This window comes from Tachypleus tridentatus, chromosome 9 (genome assembly GCF_004210375.1).
Source record: "Tachypleus tridentatus isolate NWPU-2018 chromosome 9, ASM421037v1, whole genome shotgun sequence".
NCBI classification, from domain to species: Eukaryota; Metazoa; Arthropoda; class Merostomata; order Xiphosura; family Limulidae; genus Tachypleus; species Tachypleus tridentatus.
Genome location: NC_134833.1, coordinates 103,524,126 through 103,546,708, shown reverse-complemented (window position 1 = coordinate 103,546,708; position 22,583 = coordinate 103,524,126). Strand labels below are relative to the sequence as shown.

At 33.9% G+C, this 22,583-nt stretch overlaps 1 pseudogene; it reads right to left on the bottom strand.

Moving 5' to 3' along the window:
* Positions 1-5,910: 5,910 nt before the first annotated feature.
* Positions 5,911-21,003, bottom strand: LOC143227444 (chitin deacetylase 7-like; annotated as a pseudogene).
* Positions 21,004-22,583: the final 1,580 nt, after the last annotated feature.

The following is a 22,583-nucleotide window of genomic DNA, read 5'->3' as shown; positions in this document are numbered from 1 at the left end:
AGACGAGACTGACTCACGTTCTTCATACCTAGTTAGACTCTACTTCAGGGACAACTGGATTATTCTTCTTGGTTCTGAGTTCGTTACATTCTTACTTTGAGTGATTAAATCTTTCATCTTTTGGAGTTTCATACATTCTTCCTATTAGCTCTCAAGGTCAAGAACGTCTGTTTTTCAGATTACAAAAGATTTAGTACAACAGCTTTTTTCCACTAATGGCTTTCATTAAGCCGAAAATGTTTCCATTAACCCCTTTGTGCATCAGGCGTGCATTCACTTTTAACTTGTTGAAGCTACATGGGTGTTTTAAATATTTCTGTTATAAACATAAATGGGTACAAAATAAAGTTCATTATAGCTTTGGCTTTGCACAGCCTGGTGGTTAGGGTATTCTACTTGCATATTGTGGTTGACGGGCTCGAGCCCCGTCGATCTTTTATTTAACTGGTGTTATAATGTTATGGGCAATCTTCCAATTTCCTACTTGTTAGTGAAGAAAACCCCAGGATTGGTGGTTTTGAATAGCTACCCTTCTTCTAGCCTATTGCATCAAAAATAGGAGCTGACAAACAAGTGAGTGAAGAACCAAATTATTTTAATTATGTTCTGGATTCACCCTGGCTACAAAGTGACAGGTTATCAGTAGAATATTGTTAAGCACGTAACCGTACACCTATTCAATCTATTGATCTAGAAAACGTGTTCTAATATACCTTCATATTTAATTGATTTGGTTCTTGTATTTCTTACTATTGTATTTATTTGATGGATACATCCAGTTCAAGAACCTTGAAAAAAGTTGTTCTATTGTATTTCCTAATACTGTATTTATTTGAAGGTTATATCCAGTTTAGATACTAGAAAGAGTGTTTTATTGTAGCTTTTCGTTTCAAAAATACACACAAGACGTGTTTTACCGACACCGAATGTTGAAACTGTCATCTGGTAGTTGGCTATCAGTGATTGTTTGTTTTTGAATTTTTCGCAAAGCTATATGAGGGCCATCTGCGCTAGCCGTCCCTAATATAACAGTGTAAGACTAGAGGGAAGGCAACTAGTCATCATCACCAACCGCTAACTCTTGGGCTATTCTTTTACCTAAGAATAGTAGGATTGATCGTCACAACATAACGCCCCCACGGCTGAAAGGGCGAGCATGTTGGTGTGACGGGGATTCTCACCCGCGACCCTCGGATTACGAGTCGATTGCCTTAATTATTTGGTAATGCCGGGCCTAACCCTATTTTGTAGCTTTGAACTTTACAAAACACAAATTCGCTTATTTCACTACTGGTAAATGCTCTTCTATGGTGCAGAAGTAAATATGAGGCCCGGCATGGCCAAGCGCGTAAGGCGTGCGATTCGTAATCCGAGGGTCGCGGGTTCGCGCCCGCGTCGCGCTAAACATGCTCGCCCTTCTAGCCGTGGGGGCGTATAATGTGACGGTCAATCCCACTTTTCGTTGGTAAAAGAGTAGCCCAAGAGTTGGCGGTGGGTGGTGATGACTAGCTGCCTTCCCTCTAGTCTTACACTGCTAAATTAGGGACGGCTAGCACAGATAGCCCTCGAGTAGCTTTGTGCGAAATTCCAAAACAAACAAACAAGAAGTAAATATGCGGATTTGTAAAGCTGGAAATTGGGTTTCGACACTCATGGTGGGCAAAGCGAAGATAGCTCATTTTACAGATTTGTGTTTAGCTACAAACAAAGAAGAAAAAGAATACTGAGTTTCAAAATTTTGTAATGACAGTCACATGGTCTATGTAATCATTGTAATTAATTTTACGATCAGAGTTTATAGCTAAGAAGTAACAAATCTATAGTTCCTACAATTAGGGATTTAAATTTTGGTACTGATTTCTTGCATACTGAAACGTTTTAAAATTTCAGTTTATTTTACAAAACAAATTCTTCTTCCATATTGTTAGCGAAGTACCTACGTACTTACAACCAGATCACAACCAAATATCGAGACAAAATAAATTGAAGACGTTCCTGTATTTCATATCATTTGTCCTGAATCTACATCATGCATTCATAAATATTCAATTCAAATTCGCCAAAGAACATAAAATCGTTTGAATATCCAATATACCTTTTTGCTAAGGAAAGAGAAGAAAAGGCAGGCTTGTTTGGAAAAACAAATAAAAGAGTAAAAACTCTATTACAAGAACACATAAAATAAACATTCCCTCGAATGTCTTTGACCAAAATTTCAAGATTCTAGACAGAAAAAGTAATATTAGTAGGTGAAATGTTAAATATATCTTTATTGGAACAGTAATCTGAACAGAAACTAAGATTAAACTGACATATAAAAGTTAGATTTGACAATTTTGAGTCTTGATGACGAGAAACACATTTGAAATAAAAATGTATCCCAGAATGGCTGGTATGGGTATAAATACTTTTATTTAACCTGAAGATGACCTAGGAAGGTCGAAACGTTGTTCTCTCCTTATCAATAAAAGTGTTAATACCCATGCCAGCCGTTCTGAGATAAATTTTGAGCCTCTTTAAGGAATCAGAGCTAACAAAAAATATAAATTGAGAGTTTGAGGTCAATTACTCGACCACTTTCGACAAATTTATATGAGATTTGATGTAAAGATACTTATATACAATTCCCATACATATAGTCATGTGAAAAAGTTAGGACACCTTATGAAAGCCTGTGTATTTTGTAACATTTTTGGTTATATAGATATTTAATCTCAATTTCAACAATACTGAGAGATTATAGGAATATAACTAAACAATTAAAACTGAAGAAAAGACTTTTTAAGATCTTCTGTATTTCTCCCATTAGAGACTATTTTATTTTTTTCGTTTAATATTTTATTTGTAAATTAATTGAAATCAGAGGACTGTTTAAGGTCTTGATGTAAAAAGCGTTTCAAACTTAGACTAGTTAAGTTGTAATATGATTAGCTCTAGTTGAAACATTATGTTTTAATATTAAAATAGTAAACAAAGTCCGTGTTGATGATAAGTGTTTATATAGATTATAAGATAGAGAACGAGCAAATTTCATATGTCGAATTGAAATGTTATTTATATAAAATATTTGACTGAACGATAACAATTATTTTTACGTTTAACATTTAAGCTGACGAATACAATCCTTTTAAGCCTTGGGAGAAACTAGCGTGGTGTAGCATCACATAAAAATAATCACATAATAATTTAACCATCGTAAGTTGGCGAAGATAGTTCCTTTGAGGGCAGTTAGTATGGTATAACATCATACAACATTAATCTCTTAATAACTTTAACCATCTTAAACTGGCGAAAGTGGTTCCTTTAAGGGTAATTAATGTGGTGTGCCGTCACAATAATGTTGATAGGCTGAACATTTTAATATTCTAATAGAGGTGGGACGTATGAAATGTTAACCATAAGATATATTTTAATGCTAGCGATGTTTAGTTGCTTCATTTTGGAATTTTTCTTTTCTTCGCGCGGTTACTTCTTTCTTTTGTACGTGAAACAGTAATTGTTACTGATGTTAGGCTGTGACTTAGTAAGAGACCCAAGTTCTTTTGTCAGCAGGTAGGCCTTTAGTGTAAATTTAGTAGCTGTGTGTCGCTATTTGTTTTACAGACGTGTAACTTAACTGGAAGCTTAGCACTCTTTTCAACATTTCAACGAACATGACCTTTTATTTTTAACTACCTAAATACGTTTAAATTTTGCTCGTATTAGTATTACAAGCCAATGATTTTTACGTGATATGTATTGTAGCCTAAGCAAATACTAATTCACTCTTAAACTAAGCCTATTTGTTATGGTGCGTTACTGACTTATTCAATCGTATATATTAATTTAAATTCAACATATACTTACATATAGGACAAAGTCTTATGAATTAGGCATAGCACATCACCTTATTTATCCCACAATGTTTTTCACTGCTATCAAACTGGTCATTTGAAATGGATGTTGCACATAACTTGTCATTTCATTTAGACGTTGAATATAACTCAGTTTCAAGTGAAAGATGTAATTGTTTATCTGCTAATGTGTTCTGATTTCTCTTTCTGACACGCTAGAACCTCGTTTCTTTTTTCTTAAACTATAACATTTTGTTTTTATCCGAGAAACAATGTACTCACTTAACCTAATTTTATTCAAAAAGAAATATAAGGAATAAATAAATATTTTGTTTTATAGTTGTTTAAGAAATAGATTGCGAAGGCATTCTAAAACATGTATAAAAATCTGAAACACAACATTAACTGGAAACTACTGATAATTAGAACACTAAAAATTTCACGTCTGTTGATTCCAACCCATATGGTATCATTATAGTTTTCCTATGTTTAAAATGGCTACAAACTCATTAGAAATTTAGGAAGTTTAAAGTTGTACTTTAGGTGTTATGATACTATTAATCATCACAAGAACTAACAACTAAAAAATAACTTAAACCTTTCAAATAATTTGCGTATAACTTTGACTTGTTATAAAAATATTAAAAAGAAATTCACATTACTTGATTAATACAAATATTAACAGGATGAAATGGTAATTTATCATATTAATAAAATAATGAGTTTATGAGAAGCATCCAGATTTATTTTATATAAACTATTTCCGTATCAAATATAGTTTTAAATAGGTTTGGACGAAGATACTCAATTTTAACATTCTATTTCGCGCATTATGAAAATATAGAGAAAAAAAAGTTATATTTGAATACTTTACCTAAATAAGTTTATGTTGCATAAGAGACATTTTTGCGAAACATATTTTGGTATGTAATAAAAGGCACTTAAGCAGAAGTAACATTGTGCAATTGAGGAATAAACAAAAACATTTCATGATTAATTTATAGTGTTACTTTAAGCTAAGAGCATTCAGCTGAATAGTATGTCTGTGTGTGTATTAACTAACAAAGATAGATTTTCTGTCTGTGCAACTAACGATTAATAAAGAAACAACAGTGGTTTAAAAAACATTTGTACAAACAATGATTTATTTAATACATCTGCCCTTTTAAATACTTAATAACATAATTTTATATGTATTAAACCTATACAGTATGGGTTCTTAATCTTCATATTTATTAATTCTGTACAATATGCTTTTGTCTTATATTCCAAACTTTTAACAGATTTGTTTCTACTGAACTTTAAAAATAAAAATAAGAGCTTCCAACAATACGCAATAGATGTCACTACAAAAGCACTTATGCAGTAACGTTTTTTGGAATTTTCTGCTTTACCCAAGTCATGAATAATAGCAACACCAATTTCGAGAACGTTTTACGTGAAATAGAGTGAGAACATATAACGAAAACTGACAACTGTATACCTATATAGAGCTATGTAGCTACATCAGTGTTTGTATATTGCAATATTTCACTATAAATGTTAATAGAAACGACAATGAGAACTATTAGAGAAAGCGCTTCCCTGCTATATATGAATTTTCTTTCTTTCTCTCTTTTTTTATGGATGTAGATATTTACAAATCATAAACTTCTTGTGTATTTTCGCAATATTTCTTATATTTTGGTAAATGTTTTACAACATATATAAGTACATCGTACGTAGTGTGGTATATCAGGTACAAAAATTAGGATGTTACTTTATTCAAAGTAAAACGAAAAGAGTTCTTTTATGTTACTTCCATATTATTAATATTCAATTGAACTGCGTTGATAATACAGAACTAAATAAAACATTTTGAAGTGTTTTTTTATTTCATTATCTTAACCCTTTATAATTTAGATCAAGTAATTGTGATAACATTGTGTTATGACATTAAACATCGAGACAGATTCACAATTATGAATACGAAAATTTCAGGTACAAATTTTTTAAACAGAAAAACTGAGGTTTAATAACATTAGACAAAGGAGATATAAGCACGTTAGTAAGTTACCTTTTAGAGCAATTCATTATCTTACTTTTTCTTACGTGTATTACTCTCAATGTCCTCATCTTTGGGCGTCATCTCAATGATGCGTTTACCTCTGTAAGACCCTTCAAAGTTCCCCACCCAAGGATATTGGAAGGGACATGACATGCAGGTTTCCATGTAACGGAGATCATTTATTCCTTCATCTTTGAAAGATAGGGCGCATGTGGTGGGGATGTTGCAAGCAGGCTTGCGTTTTTCACAAGCCCAAGAAATATAACTACTACCTAACTGACTATTAGGCACCGGGTTCCTCATCCAGAGTAGGGTCTGCTGCATAGTGACAAACCAAGCATCAGAATATGTTGCCAAGATGTGATCTATAAACTTATAAAGTGCTTTGATTTTCATTTTCTCGTTGAACCAATTGACACGGAAAAAAAGACCTAAAGGTGCTCTGTTAGTTTTGTAGTGGCGCAGAAAATTCTTCATCAGGAAATCAAAAACGTCCTCTTCAGAATTAGGTAAAACACACTGATCAGCCAAGAAGCATTGGCTACCAGTTCCATCTTCCATGAATAAGGTGTTCATAGGTATCTCCCAAATTCCTGGGAAAGAATGAGTTAGGCAATTATCTGACAGGCATCTGTGCGGAATCTTGTGATCTAGGGTGTAGGGCCACACAGGTGTGTTGCTCATGGGTACAGCAAGTGAAGAGTCATATACAAACCCATAGTCAAAAATCATAGATGCCATTATATTTCCTCCAGGTTTTAGATATGGAGCTCTTATTCCCAATAAGGAATCACGAGAAATATTGGCAAATTTGATGAGGATTTCCCGCTTACCAACCATTTCTTCAGTCCAATTCTCGTAAGAGGCCCACGGTAACTAATAATGGAAAAAGAAATTCACAATTCAGTTTTATTCACACAATACATCTATTAACTTTGAAGTCAGTACTTTCGTTGAACTATCTGTTTGCAACGTAAACTTTATAAATTAATTTTATCGATAGATATATATTTTAGATATGTAACACCATGATTGCCCGACTTCCTGAAAATAAACAGCTACTTTCAGATGAACATTTATATGAATATGATACAATCTAATATCCTGGTTAAACATATACATATAAGCTCAGATATATGCTTAACATAATACATACTTAATTTTAAAGGAATTATAAAGTTTTAAACGGTAAATAACTTCATAAAACAACAGCCCCTATGAATTTCTTTAATTATTTATTGTATAATTTATATTTTATATTCGAAATTTAACAACAAATTCAAATAAAATTGTATTGAGAGTGTTTACTTGCACATGAATGGTAAAATTTACATTTACTTATACATTGAAGAAATCATCATGATTTCCTTTTTTTTTATTTTAACACTAAATATTCGGGCCTGGCATGGCCAAGCGTGTTAAGGCGTGCGACTCGTAATCTGAGGGTCGGGGTTCGCATCCCGGTCGCGCCAAACATGCTCGCCCTTTCAGCCGTGGGGGCGTTATAATATGACGGTCAATCCCACTATTCGTTGGTAAAAGAGTAGCCCAAGAGTTGGCGGTGGATGGTGATGACTAGCTGCCTTCCCTCTAGTCTTACACTGCTAAATTAGGGACGGCTAGCACAGATAGCCCTGGAGTAGCTTTGCTCGAAATTCATAAACAAACAAACTAAATATTCGCCACCCCCCAGTGACTGAGTAGCAGTAAATCTGAAGGCTTATAACACTGAAATCCGCGTGATGGGTGTAATGGATTTACTAATGTATATTCATTGTAAAATCTATTAACTTCAGTTAAATGTATATTTAGAGATTACGTACCTTATATTGTTATTGGTGTATTGCACAAGTCCCACCTGCTCTCTAAATTTGTAGAAGATTATCGAGACTAAGAATCAACAATGTACTAGGTTGGTATGTAATACGAGTGATTGACACTGTTGTTGTCAAATTAACTTTCAAGAATTTTGCCTGAATATTATAAATCGATGTGCCAAGAGAGAGTTTTATAATATTGTGGTTTGTCTGCTACAGTCAGTATACTATAAGTATCGAAATAATTGTGGTAAACGCTTATTAATGGGAAAGCTACAGATATTTGACCAGGAACGTTTATAGATTCTGAACACCACACACTTCAGTGTATTAACCTCGGACATTAGTATTTCTACGATGACATTAGATATTTTTGTCGCAAAAGCTCACATGTGAAGAACAGAATTAGCTAGCATTTAAGTAAAGTAAAGTGCATCTGTGTATCAACATTAATTTGCGCCTCGTGAATCGTCAACAAAGTATTCAGTTCCGGACCAAGCAGAAGACTTAATATTGTTTGTAAGTTTGTAAAACTTTTGTATACAAATTAGAATTAATTCGCTTTCCGTGAACCGTCGATAAAATATTCAGTTCCAGACGAAATAGAAGACTCAGTATTGTTTGTAAGTTTATAAAACTAATATACATAGAAATCATAATTTGGAATAATTATTGGTTTAATTTAGACTGTTATTGTAAATTGTATTGTTGTTTGTATATTAAAACATATCATGTTCATAAAGAAAATTGTGTGTATCAATGTAGTTGACAAATATCATAAGTTTGATACATATCGATATTTAATTAGCTTCTAAATTAAAATTCAAATATTCGACTATTTGAAATCATACGGCATAAGGTACATAACATAATAAATCGGAGATTCGTGAGAGATAAATTATAATACGTAACATGGGCATAAAACAGATAACTCAATGAGTAATAATTGCCAACATAACCCTTTCATTAATACTTAACGTTATTTTAGCCCGTTCTGATTTTTTTTTAAATTTAACCCCTCAAAAATCCAAAGATTATTATCTGTATTGCTGTCTCAAAAACAACAGTTTAACAACGAGTTCAAAGACAATATTTAACGAAACGATTGCCGTTTTTCACAAATTTAAGAGGTTTTGCTAAGCCTTCATTTAGTAATACAGTGATAAACCTCTTTGGTCTATACATTGTGCATGTGTACACTTGATTCACGTCTCGTAAGGTCGAAAATAATCAGCACTATTAATCAGTTTAAATACCTTATAGAGTTTAATGCTATCTCGTGTCCATTGGAGTAAAACTTCTGAACATAGAAATAACTAGTGTATTCGTGAGACACAAAAAATGTCGCTTTAATTGAACACCCATTCGGATTTTGTCGGCTTTCATTCAGAACTCTTCGATATTTTTCGAAGTTGAGAAAATTTTGACCTCCGTCAAAAGACATCAGTATCATCTGCGGTGTGTCCTCTGGGTTCAGATCACCAGGGATTCGGGTTCCGTCAGAACTACAGAAACAGTCTGGTAACTGACAATCAGAAAGGTCACATGTCAAGGCTTCTAAGGGGTCCGGAGTGGGAGGTTCTGTTGGAGCTGAAAGTATGCACACGTTATTATTAGTTTCTTGCATATCTTACCTACTTTGTAACTTTTTTCGACTTTTTGTATTTTAATTAAAGTATCAGAGAAGAACTTACTTAGTAGTGATCTGATCACTAGACTTAGTGCCTGTGATGTTGAAATTATAAAAATGAACTAAGATGAAGTTTTTAACTGTATGTTACTTCATAATGTATAAGTCATGTCTTTACATCTCATAAATAACCTACTTTAAAGGTTTTCATTTATTAGATTATGTACATTTACTTCTATTAAGAATTGAGTTTACGTAAGTTACCAAAAACAAGTAAGTTAAATGGCTTAAAAAACTAACGTTTGTCTTCAAGAAACATACATTTAAATACGCCACGTCCGTAATAACGAATTTCATAGAAAAAAAAGCATGCTTAATGCTGATCCTTTAATCAAAATCGTTCAATGTATTCTCACGATGGTTGGTATGGGTATTAAACCATTAATTAAAATAAAGTACAAAACAACGTTTTGACCTTCTTAAATCATCTTCAGGTTCTTTGTTAGCCTAAAGAAAAAAGGAACTTTCGTACGTATAGTTTTTCTCGTTGCACTTGACACTGAAACCTGTTATTATCAGTTCTCTTTTTATCAGTTTTAGAAATATACGTTGCTGTAATGAGATATAATAACACATCATAATATGTTTTATAACTGATCAGTTGAGGAAAGAAAATATCTATTGCAGAAATAAAGATGTAACTTGAGTATCACTCTTTAAGCTCTTACTTTCCCATGCAGTTTAAAAAAATTAAATTGTAAATAATCGTACACAACTATACACTTTTTATTATTTTAATTGTATTATTAAGAATAAGACCCACCGTACTCTTATATAGGAATGCCATTGTTTTTCAAAGTATAATCTTTGGTACGAAGTTTCAAGCATTGTAGCTCACTTTAATGTAGATATCTAAATGTCATATCTATACATATATATGTCCCCTTTATTTCCGATTCAACCAATACAGATTTTGACGGTAATCTTTATCTTGTGAGACTCAGACCAACGATCAATAAAACTTTGTTAATGGTATTGTTTCATTTCTGGGATTTACCTTATTGAAGGATAAAAATATAAAACTTTATGTTTAATTGGCTACTGAAACGAACTAATCTAAGGTCTTGCTGAAAATACTGTCACGTGACGATATCTCTACAATCACCTGACAAATTACGACTTACAGCAATTCCAAGTTTCATTTTGGTTGTTGATATATAAACTTCCATTTCGGTGTAAGAATTCTGATAATCAATAACGAAAGTCAAGGTAAACAACACGGAGATTATTTACAAATATTTATAGAACTACATAAGTTTTATTGGAGTGTTCAAATCAAAGAAATTGTCTCATATAATATTCGTAATAAACTCTTTAAACGGAATTACGGACATGATCACTCAAAAACACAGTTAAGACATGAAGCAATATGTTACATAAGAAATACGTATGACGCAAGTAGTTATTGATTGTATATTTTATTATTTCTCAATTATTGCATTATGAAATTATTTTAACACCGTTTTCTTAAGTAGATTAGTATGAATTTTGAAAAACGAAACAAGTGTGAATCAGAATATGTTTCAGTTATAATTGCTTATTACCATACACTATCAATAAGTAATCATATCTGGTTACACATCAAATAATTTAAGAGGCTACACTGTTTCAGGGACAACTACAGGCAGGTGTGAGTGATAAAACCACACCGTGGTTGAACAATGACTTTTTAAACTAAGTTATATTTTTCATCTTTGGCCCTTGGCCTTTTTTATTACATATTTACATCAGTATTGTATAAAGAGTTAAGTGAAATATTATGCTGGTCAACTGAAGACAATAGCAACGTTTGTATTTTAACAGACAACTGAGGCATGGTCAGTTGTCTCATCTGATTCAATGGATTTTCCAGTGCTTAAAGAATCATGATAAAAAACACGTTTAAAATGTTTACTAATTTGTAAATTCTTTTTACAACGAGCGAATTACACGTGAAACAGCGCCAGTAGAACTTCGTCTATTCTGACTCGGGAAAAATCTCTCAGAAACTTTTTAACATCATACAATATATGTCACTATTGAATTACATTACTTTTCACCAAGCTTTGTGTTATGCCCTTTACAGATATATTGGCGTAAGTTATAAAACATCACATACTAAGAGGTAATTTACTTCGATGTTTGTTTTTCATTTTGTGTGTCTAAAGTTTATTTTTTTAAATTCACATCGGTGATTAACAAATTACTTATGTTACAAAATCGTTATTTTCAGGCCCCGTTTTAAAAAGTGTACACTGTCCCACACGCACCAAGACCGCCCTTACACAGTTGTCTTATTATTTTGATAATATTCTATATGATTCTTATGATACTTTTAAGATAGCCCCCCCAGTGGCACAGGGGACTCACACCGCTACAAAGCGGGTATAGACACCCATGGTGGGCAGAATACAGATAGCCCATTGTGTTGCTTTGTGGTTAACTCTAAACAAGCAAACAAAACTTTGAAGATAAATATTTTTCTGGAATGTATTAATTTCTCTATATAGAAAGTTCTTAGATGGCAAATCAAAACATCATAATAAAGTGACCGCAGCAGACTCTAGAGAATAAATCTCGTGTAAATCATAAGCATTTATTACACTATGTAACAAAATTTTTAATTTTTCTTGTTCCTGGGCAGAAAGTGTTATTTTCTAATTGCTTATGCCTAAAGTAAATGGAAAAGACCTATTTTTCTCTTCAAACTTTGATTTTGTGTCCTGTGTAATGAAATTTTCAAATTTACCCATTTTTCAGAACATTTCAGGTAGATTCAGAGGAGAAAGAGAGCCATGAAGTTCGCTATTCCAAGAATTTGGCGTGAACCCACTGACCACTCAAGCAATTGCTACTTCTGCATGGTGGATCCTTCCAAACGTCGGGCTGGCAAGAATGCATCTGCTACCATGTATCCGGACCTTCCATCATCCAGTGCCACACTGGCCGGAGCTCCCTGTACCCACTCCGCTAGAGGGAAAGCAGCCATCCTTAGAAAAGAGCAGAAAATCAAAAGAGGAGGTAGACGTTGAAGATCCAAATTACAATTTCAGAGGTGCAGCTGGTGAGAGAAATCCATATTACCCCAACCAAAAAGACCTCAATGATTTGATCAGAGATCTTGGTCTAACAAAGTCGAATGCCGAACTTTTGACATCTATGCTCAAGAAATAGGATTTATTAGATGAAAGTGTGCAAGTCGCAAGCCAGACAAAGTGTCACCGACATTTGTCAAGCTTTTTCACTCATCAAGAAGGACTCTGCTTCTGCCACAATGTATCCGGTCTGTGCGAGGCAATTGGAATTGCCTGTAACCCGAACGAGTGACCCCTCTTCATTGATAGCTCATCCAGAAGCCTCAAAGTTGTGCTGCTCCATAACGGGAATGAATATCCGTCTCTTCCCCTGCCTCATTCGATGCACCTCAAAGAGGAACACAACAGTGTCAAGACCTTGCTATAAGCCTTAAAGTATGACGAGTATGGCTGGGAGGTTATCGGTGGCATTCCTGATGGGTCTCAAAGGAGGCTTTTCCAAGTTTCCCTGTTATATTTGCCTTTGGGATAGCAGGGACATCGCAATGCACTATAACAGAAAGCACTAGCCACAACGGACCGAGTTCTCTGTGTGGAGGCACAATGTCAAGTGTGAGCCGCTAGCCATTAGGTAAGTAATTGAACACAAAAATGTTATTATTCATGTACAACCAGAGCAGCCATATACATAGTATACCCTAGCCCGTCGTTCCTCTTCCAGATTCCAAGCGTTTATATTAGATAACGCCAAATTTGACCTTTAAAACTTGAGAAAATCCTCCTCAAATCCACAATGATCAACGATCATTTTTTGTAGTGTGATAAAAAGTCTTAACCTTAAGTGGCTCATGAAATTTGTTACAAATCTGACCACACTTTAGAGAGTTATTAACCCTAAACTGCCAAAATGCATTATCTACCCATTATAAAAATGCTTCAAAGTAATCCAGAATTTGGATGGAACCAAATGTGAGAGGACTGTTCCAGTTTTCGAGATACTCATGTGGAAATACGTGTCTACACGGACGTTATTGCAATACCTTGTTCCCCCCACCTTAGGTGTCGAAGGTTATAATTGCTCAAAATTAATACAACTGGTCAACTTCTATATTAGACTATCTTAAAACAGATAACATGGATGAAATGAAGTGAAATACATTTTGTCTTCTGCGATCAATTAGACTATGGGTTAGGTTATTCTTTTGCATACAAGATTAATGAACGGAATCATAAGAAAGTGTTGAAAGAAACGAATATTTATTTAATATCCATATTAAGGGAATGAATGATGCATACCATAAATCTAAATAATAGATAACTTTTGAGAACACTAGTATGTCTGCGTAATCCGTTGGTTAATAATTACAACAACAATCGTTTTTTGTCATTTTTAGGCGACAGTCTTTCATCTAAAAACACTACAACGCTGAAACTTGTTAATCAGGTTTTTCTAACGTGTTATAAGCGTAAGACTTTAATTTTCTTATTTATACCTGAGGCAGTAAATAACCTCTTTGAAACAACCTCTAGCCCTTACCCTCGATTTATTTCTTTTCTGAACACGGATTAAGATCTTTCATTTAGTCCTTTTTGTTGTTTTGTTAAATACACGACTTTTACTAAAATTTATTTATTTATTAGATTAAAATACATATCTCTTTGAATGTTACGTGTATGATATTATTTTGTTTTGCCAGATTTGGCGATAGGTTTTCATTACAACTTAGATTAAAATTCAAAGTTTAATAATATGTTTCTGGTCACATTTAAATATACAGTGTACTGCTATTTTACTGTTGTTTTGTATAGTTGGAAACATAACTGAAACTACATTGGTATGCTAATGAATTAGGACTAGTCATATTTTATATATAGTACTATTGGTTGAGTGATCGAATTATGAATCTGAATATTCGTGGCTCTTGTTCCGTTACTTCAGAAATTCACTCAGCTCTTTTGGGCCGTTGGTGCGCCATAAAAGGGATAGTCAAATTCAATTATTCTCTCAAATAAGAGTAGCCTAAAAGCTAACAGTGTGTGCTGTTAACAAGTTGACTTCCCTATTGTGAAGTTTTGTGCTAGAATTATAAGTTCCAAATTAGGAACGGTTAAGAACTGATGGCTTTTACAAAAAGCTCTTTTATAACTGATTAATTACGATAATGTGAGAAAAAACTGTAAAAACTAAATAATATAGTTTTTTTTTCTTTTTTTGCTATTAAGCACCGAGCTACACAATGAGTAATTTGTTCTGTGCCCACCACAAGTGTTGAAATCCCATTTTTAGCGTTATAAGCCCTGAGACCACTGAGCCACCGGAGAGCATAAATATAAATGAGGTACTTTTAGGCTTTTCTAGTGTAGACATTTTGAATAATCAGAAAGTGCATAAAATCTACATTTTATTAAACAACACATTATGTTGTTTTCTTTCCCACAAATATGCCAAATTACAGCTGTAACACAAAACTATCAGTACCACTTGAGGACTCGTTCCCTGTGGTTGGCACAACACAGACTGTAGTGTAGCTTTTCGTTTGAAAATGACCCCCCAGTGGCTCAGCGGTATGTCTGTGGACTTATAACGCTAAAAACCGGGTTACGATACCCGTGGTGGGCAGAGCAGAGATAGCCCATTGTGTAGCTTTGTGCTTAATTCAAAACAACAACATCGTTTGAAAAAAAAATGAAATAAAATTTCCAACCAATAAAAAAGTTTTAGAACTTAAAACAAAACTACTAAATCTATCAATGGTCGCCCTTAATTTTGAGCTACTAAACCAGAGGAAGGCAAATGTTAAGCAGAACCCACCGTCTGCAATAAAGAATTAATTGTCACTGTTTTAACTTAACTGCTAGGAATATTTCTGTGTTATCGAACAGATTTTAAAGGAGCTTTTACCTTTTTCTTAACCGATAACATGAGAATGTTCACTGTTTCGAGAAGAGATTGTTTGTTTCTGAAATTCCGGTAAAGCTAGCCAAGATCTATCTCGCTTAGATCTCCCAAATTTTAACCTGACAGCTAGTAAACAACATCCACCGACAAATCTTGGGGCTACTTTTAGCTGGACGAATGGTGAAATTTGACCTTCACTCTGATAGCGCACCTGCCGATTTAGAGTGCGGAATACATTTTCGTGGCAACGGGCGCCAAACCATGAATTGACGGATTCACAACCCAAGCATTCCAACGATTAAATCACGTTCAGTCCTTCGTTAGAGAATATGTGTGTGTGTGTGTGTGTGTATGTGCCTGTTTATTCATATATTCCTTTCTTTTAAGGTTACAAATATGCTTTGAAATGCAATTCCTGTATATTAGTTTGTTGTTGTTTTTTTTTACTCTAGTACAGCAACTAAGTTTACTGTAAAAACAACAACGTGACGTTTCGCATAAGAACCAGATCATCGTTTGCTCTGAGGTCTCTTTGGCCTAGCCTGACAACTGTATATCTCTTAAAATGTAAAATGTCATAACGGAAAAATTTGGAATTCAGGTTGGTAAGAGGCTTAACATAAACCATTTTGGTATCAAAACTTCTTAACCAATTATTTGCATGCTTATCGTATTTATCAACCAACGCTAAGACAGATTTATTGAAACACCAGTGAAGAATTAAGTTGATAAAGTTATAATTTCATCACACAGATCTTTAGGCATGATAATGTGGGAATAATGTAAGCATAAAACGTTTAGTTATGACGTTACGTAATTTGTATTGATTCACCTTTAATAAAATATAAATAAAATATCAAATGCTACAGAAAGTTGGATTTCTTTAGTCATGTTGTGTAATAATAATATCGATAAAGTACACGAAATTCAGTGCATTTATAAAACTATTACAAATGTCACACGACCATTACATTTAAGTATAAACAACGCTTTGCTGAATGTACAGTTTGTAACAGTAACCCTCGTCAAACATTTAAAAATAATATTACGTGAACTTGTAAGCAATTAGAATTGTTTACGTTTAAGTTGTTTGTGAAAAAATTATCTGGTTTATTTGCAGTTAACCACAATGCTACAAAATGAGCTATCTGTGATCTGCCCACCACGGGTATTGAAACCCAATTTCTAGCGTTGTAAATCCGCAGATATACCGCTGTGCCACTAGGGGAAAAGTTGGCTGGAATTTTACCTCTAGAGGCATAGCTTTCTCTAGTGATTAGCGTTTTAAGACTGTGGATTTAAGAGTTTGTGATCCGCAAATAGGTGACACAAGAAACGATATAAGAATGAAGGTCAAATCACATTATTTGATCAGATAATAGCAGCCAAAGAGTTAGCGGTGGGTGCTGTTGACTAGTTGCCTTATTTCTAGCCTGTCGATTCAAAACTAGTAACGGCTCTGCAGAAACAGCCCCTTGTTAACCTTGTGTAAAAATTCGAAAAGAAACATTTAGTATTTATTGGAAGTTAATCTCCATCTCAAGCCTGTGTAAAACAAAAAGTCTTTGTTTTCTGAGTCTGTCAATCATTTTATTTATTTATTATTTGTTATTGTTGCTAGATTCTAGTGGCTCCCTGGTGTCTCTCTTAGGTAATTCTCAGTACTTAAAATGCGAAAAATATGATTTAGATTTATCGAGTAAGTAAAGCACCGATATTGTTTGTTTGTTTTTGAATTTCGCGCAAAGCTACACAAGGGCTATCTGCCCTAACCATCCATAATTTAGCAGTGTCAGACTAGAGGGAAAGTAGCTAGTCATCACCACCCGTCACAAACTCTTGGACAACTCTTTTACCAACAAATCGACCGTCACATTATAACGCTCCCATGGCTGAAAGGGTGAGCCCGCGACCCTCAGATTACGAGTCGAGTGCCTGGACACTCGGCCATGCTGCGCCTAAGGGTATGCGAGCACGTAAAACAAAGAAATGAGGTTTATGCACGAGTTCACATATATGTTTCTCCTCTTTCATACACGTTCCCCACTGGCACCGGGATATGTCTGTGGACTTACAACGTTAAAAACCGGGTTTCGATAGCACTAGTGGACAGAGCACCGATAGCCTTTTGTGTAGCTTTGCGCTTAGTCATAAACAACAGCTCTCACACACTTCACATTTAATTAAATAATCCATTCATTTTTTTATTTTCTATCACTCTTATTATTGTTATTATATATTCAGTTTTACATCCTAGAACACTTGCTATGTTTAGAATTTTAGAAACGTGTGCTCTTCAACGATGCAAAACACACAATTACCTATTAATATTATTGACATTTGTTTCAAATATGTTAAAATACAACTTAAACTTATTTTTTATTCTTATTCCTATCTAGGTTCTCATTTTCGTATATAATGATACATACACTGCTGGCCAAAATCTTAAGGCCAATCAACATAAAAAAAATATGCATTTTGCGTTGTTAGACTCAACCACTTATTTGAGTAGAGGTTCGAAAGATGACAATAAGAAAAGGGAAAATGAAAATAAAAAATATTTTTAGCATTTAATAGGGAAAATGTGAACACTACGAAATTAGCCTAAATACTAGCTGGTCAAAAGTTTAAGACCATACTGAAATGAAGCGTTAATCGGTAAACACGTAAGATCTGTGTTCAAGCATAAGTGTTGTTAACATCTCCCACTGACATCTCCTGTGTTACATTGGGTAAAAACATGGCAAAAGCTAAAAAGTTGACAGAATTTGAACGTTACAGAATTGTCGAGCTGCAAAAGCAAGGTATCTCTCATCGTGCCATCGCTGGTGAGATTGGGCGTAGTAAAACTGCTGTTGCAAATTTCTTAAAAGACCCTGAGGGATACAGAACGAAAATTTCAAGTGGTTGGCGCAAGAAAATTTCGCCGGCGTTGAGCAGGAGGATTCGACGGGTTGTCCGGCAAGACACCAGTCGATCGTTGAATCAGATTAAGGCCCTTACGGACGCAGAATGCAGCTCAAGAATAATAAGACAGCATCTACGAGAAAAAGGCTTTAAAAACCGGAAACGTCTTCAAAGGCCACGCCTCCTTCCACACCCCGAAACAGCTCATTTAAACTTTGCTGAGAATCACCCAACATGGGACGTAGAAAAGCGGACGAAGGTTTTGTTCTCTGATGAGAAAAAATTAACCTTGATGGTCCAGATGGCTTCCAACATAACTGGCACGATAAGGATATCCCACTGGAGACATTTTGTACACGATACAATAAAGGAGGTTCCACCATGATATGGGGTGCTTTTTCCTTCCATGGAACAATGGAGGTTATACAGAGGCGTCAAACAGCAGCTGGCTACATTGGCATGTTGTAGAGAGCATCCTTATTGACTGAAGGCCCTCGCTTGTGTGGAAATGACTGGATCTTTCAGAAGGACAACGCTGCAATCCACAATTCCTGCAGGACAAAGGACTTTTTCATGGCGAATAACGTGATTCTTTTGGACCATCCACTGAACTGAACACCATTGAAAATATTTGGGGGTGGATGGCAAGGGAAGTTTATAAAAATGGACGTCAATTCCAAACAGTGTATGATCTTCGAGAAGCCACCTTCACCACTTGGAAAAACATTCCATCCGGCCTTCTGCAAACGCTTATATCGACCATGCCAAAGCGAATGTTTGAAGTTATTCGCAATAACAGCCGTGCAACACACTACTGAGATCTCTTGTTGGGCATTTTCTACTCTGTTTAGGACTTCTTTTTGGTATGATCTTAAACTTTTGACCAGCTAGTATTTAGGCTAATTTTATAGTGTTCACATTTTTCCCTATTAAATGCTAAAACGTTTTTTCTCTTTTCTTTTCATCTTTCGAAGTTCTACTCAAATAAGTGGTTGAGTCTAACAACGCAAGATGCATATTTTTTCTTTATGTTCATTGGCGTTAAGATTTTGGCCAGGAGTGTATATATATATATATATATATTAAATTATTCTATTGTAAAAGCAAAATACTATTTTGTTTCACGTGTATGTTCCACTTGATCTGTTTAAGGTTTAAAAACACCACAGGCAGGGAGTTCCAGCTCGAAACGTTATGAATATTAAAACATCTATTTCTCACTTGCCATTTTAGGTGGTACAACATCTTTTGTTTTTGTTAATTTTATACAAATAAGCAATCTTGCTTTACAGTTTAAAATATGTCATAAAAAATAAAACATTACTTACTTATATGAACTGGACCGCCGGTTAGCTGCTTCGACTTAAAAGTGCAAAATTTTTTGATGTCGTCAAAATACAGTGACGGTGGACATGTTTGACTGAATGGGTATCCTCCGGAACAAATGTAAAAACGCCGGCATGTAATGGGATCAGCAAATAATCCATCTGGTGAAGGACATTCGAATTCTTCATCTTGTCTCTTCTGTCTGTTTGAAGATGTGGAGGAAACTGAAAGTAAATAAATATAATTAAAGTAAAATCAATCATATATTCTCTATATGATAATTTCTGATCATGAACAAGTTTATCTGTACATACATACACAAGTGGACCTTATCTGTAATTTATCACATAAAAACAACCCAATGTAATTTTAATGATGTATGTATGTAATTTCGACTTCGTCGATTTTCTATTAGAAGGTGAGTGAATATGTTATACAAAACTTTCACCATAACCGTCTCTTCAGGTTATGATATTAATACTTGCCAATACAAATGTACGAACATAGGTACGAAATAACCGAAAATACGGCTATCATAGAGCGTATAAATGTCGGTATATAAGTAAAACACAAAAAGGTATACGAGACATTCCCGTCTCAAGTAAATAGTAATATTATTACATCCGGTAATTTGGTGAATATTATTAATATTGATGTAGCTGGACTAATTAAAGTTAATGTTACCTAACTCTGTGTTTTTATAAGGATTTTGTAATATAATTTGGAGCATTTATATTTTATATTGCGAAGTGAAAATAATTTATTTAGGACAGAATATTTTAGTAGCTTGTTTGTTGCTAATTCTTGGTTGAATGTCTCATTGGTCTGTGGGTTAAAAAGACAAATCTAAGGAGTTTGGTATTGATGTATCACTTGAGAGAAAAGCTGTTGATGCCTCTTGGTCTAATATTACAGTCACATGAGGTGTGCATCATACTATAATAAAAATTGAGCAGTTACATTAATTGTACTAAACCAGGAAATTTAAACACTAACAAGTAACACGGACATTAAGTTAATAACAACATATGACTCACCACGAGACGTCATTTTTGAAAAGAACAGAACGTTACAATCATTGCAAATTGCATTAAATTATAAATTTTAAGAACAAAGTAAATCAGAAGATCAAATTCTATTTCATATTGAAAATAACGATATAAATGTGTCATATTGAACCAACCACATTGTACGGGAATTAAAGATAAAATGATCTACCATATTTCTTCTTGAGATACAAAACCTGGAAGGCATGGCACTGAGGACTATTTTTTAGCACCTTACGCATTTCGTCGAGATCTGAGATGGTGTTGAATCTTCTTCATGGTCGTCTGGAATATAATGACACATTTGTTTAAACTTACCTAGAATGCATCGCTCATTGCAAACACTGTTCTCAAATTTGCCTGTCAAACTGCTGATGTTAGTGAGAGAAACAATGAAAAGAGGGTAGGAGTTCACTGTTGACATTTATGTGAATCTCATCGTTAGGATACAGTATAATTATACAAACCAAAGAGTTAATAATGTTTATGTTTGTTTAAAGATAAGAACAAAACTATCTGTGCTCTACTCACAACGAAAACCTAGTTTCTAGCGTTGTTAGTCCACAGACATGTCGCTGTGACACTGGGGGTAAAACCAAAGAGACAAAATGATGGTAATATATGTGCATTAGTATGAAAGAATTAACAAGCAGTATACGACACTTATAAAATCAAATTTGTCTAGCCAGTGATTATTAACTGAAGCTGGCAAGAAGAGCAAACAGTCTATTAGATATGTGTAAAAGCTATCAAACAAGATAAACTGCCAAAATAAACAATGAATAAATGAAAAAAAATAACCTCTCCTAACACAAAACCAAAATCAAACCGTAAATGTTCAATCTAAGAAGAGACAAAACAAGACATCTAGATCAGGATAATTAAACACGTAGAATTGCCGAATGTTCCAATAATAACGATTATTTACAAATAAATAGTTGATTTCATTGCAATGGATAATGAAAGAGACCCAATAAAAATGTAACTACTAGAAAAGTTAAAAAATTGTAGAATATAATAAGTTTGAAACTCCTTCACTTTTAAAGTGTTGTCATATCGTATATATTCCTTGACATCGGAGAGAAGAGTTCATATAAACTAGTCTATGTCAGATAGATTATTATACATCGGTGTCAGTTAATTCAAAACAAAACGTAACTGCTTTAGTTTACCTACGTTATGTGCTTAATGTTGAGCTTATGCTCAAGGCAATGCTTTCATTTCCCGGAATTCATCTTATTTGTTTAATTGAAAATTTTAAATTGTATATACAGTGTATATAGACATTGTTAGCTTTCTGATTAGTTTAAGTAAACAATCCACATTTTGAAACTGGTATACTGATTTGAGAACATTACAAGTGAATTGTTGCAATATATAAAAACAAAACTGCGTTAGTTTTGCATTTTGAAACACTATTTAGTCATTGAAATAGCGTGTAATTTTAAATACATAAAATAGACAATGCGTAAAATAGATTTTTTCTTTAGTTTAATTTGAACAGTTCCTTTCATAATACTGCTCACCTTAACAGTACTAATTTCCTTTACAACATTTTAAAATACATCGTTAATATACATTCATATTTCACATAACTATATATTTACAAAAAGTTTGAAGCCATTCGTAGGTTACTCCTTTAGTTACAGAAATTTTGATTTGTATAAAAATTGTTGTTATAGCAGCTTCTTGTATAGCAACCTAAAAAAACCAAAAAACACATACGAACATATAGAGACTTCCTGAAGTTTTCTCGCTTAACCTCTGACCTCTTAAACCTGTCCTTCGGAGGGAGAAAAAGAACAAGTGACCTCTTTCATTCCTTAGTGTAATTCGTGGAATGTAATTATGTTTGATGTAAGGGCGTTTATACCTTGTCACACTTTGATTTTACCTCTATCAGAAGTTTGTAACCAAAAACATTAAGAATAAACCAAAATGTTGAATTGCAGTAATAGTGCTGCACTTGGACAGAGAATCCACATCAAATTAACTTAGCTGTAA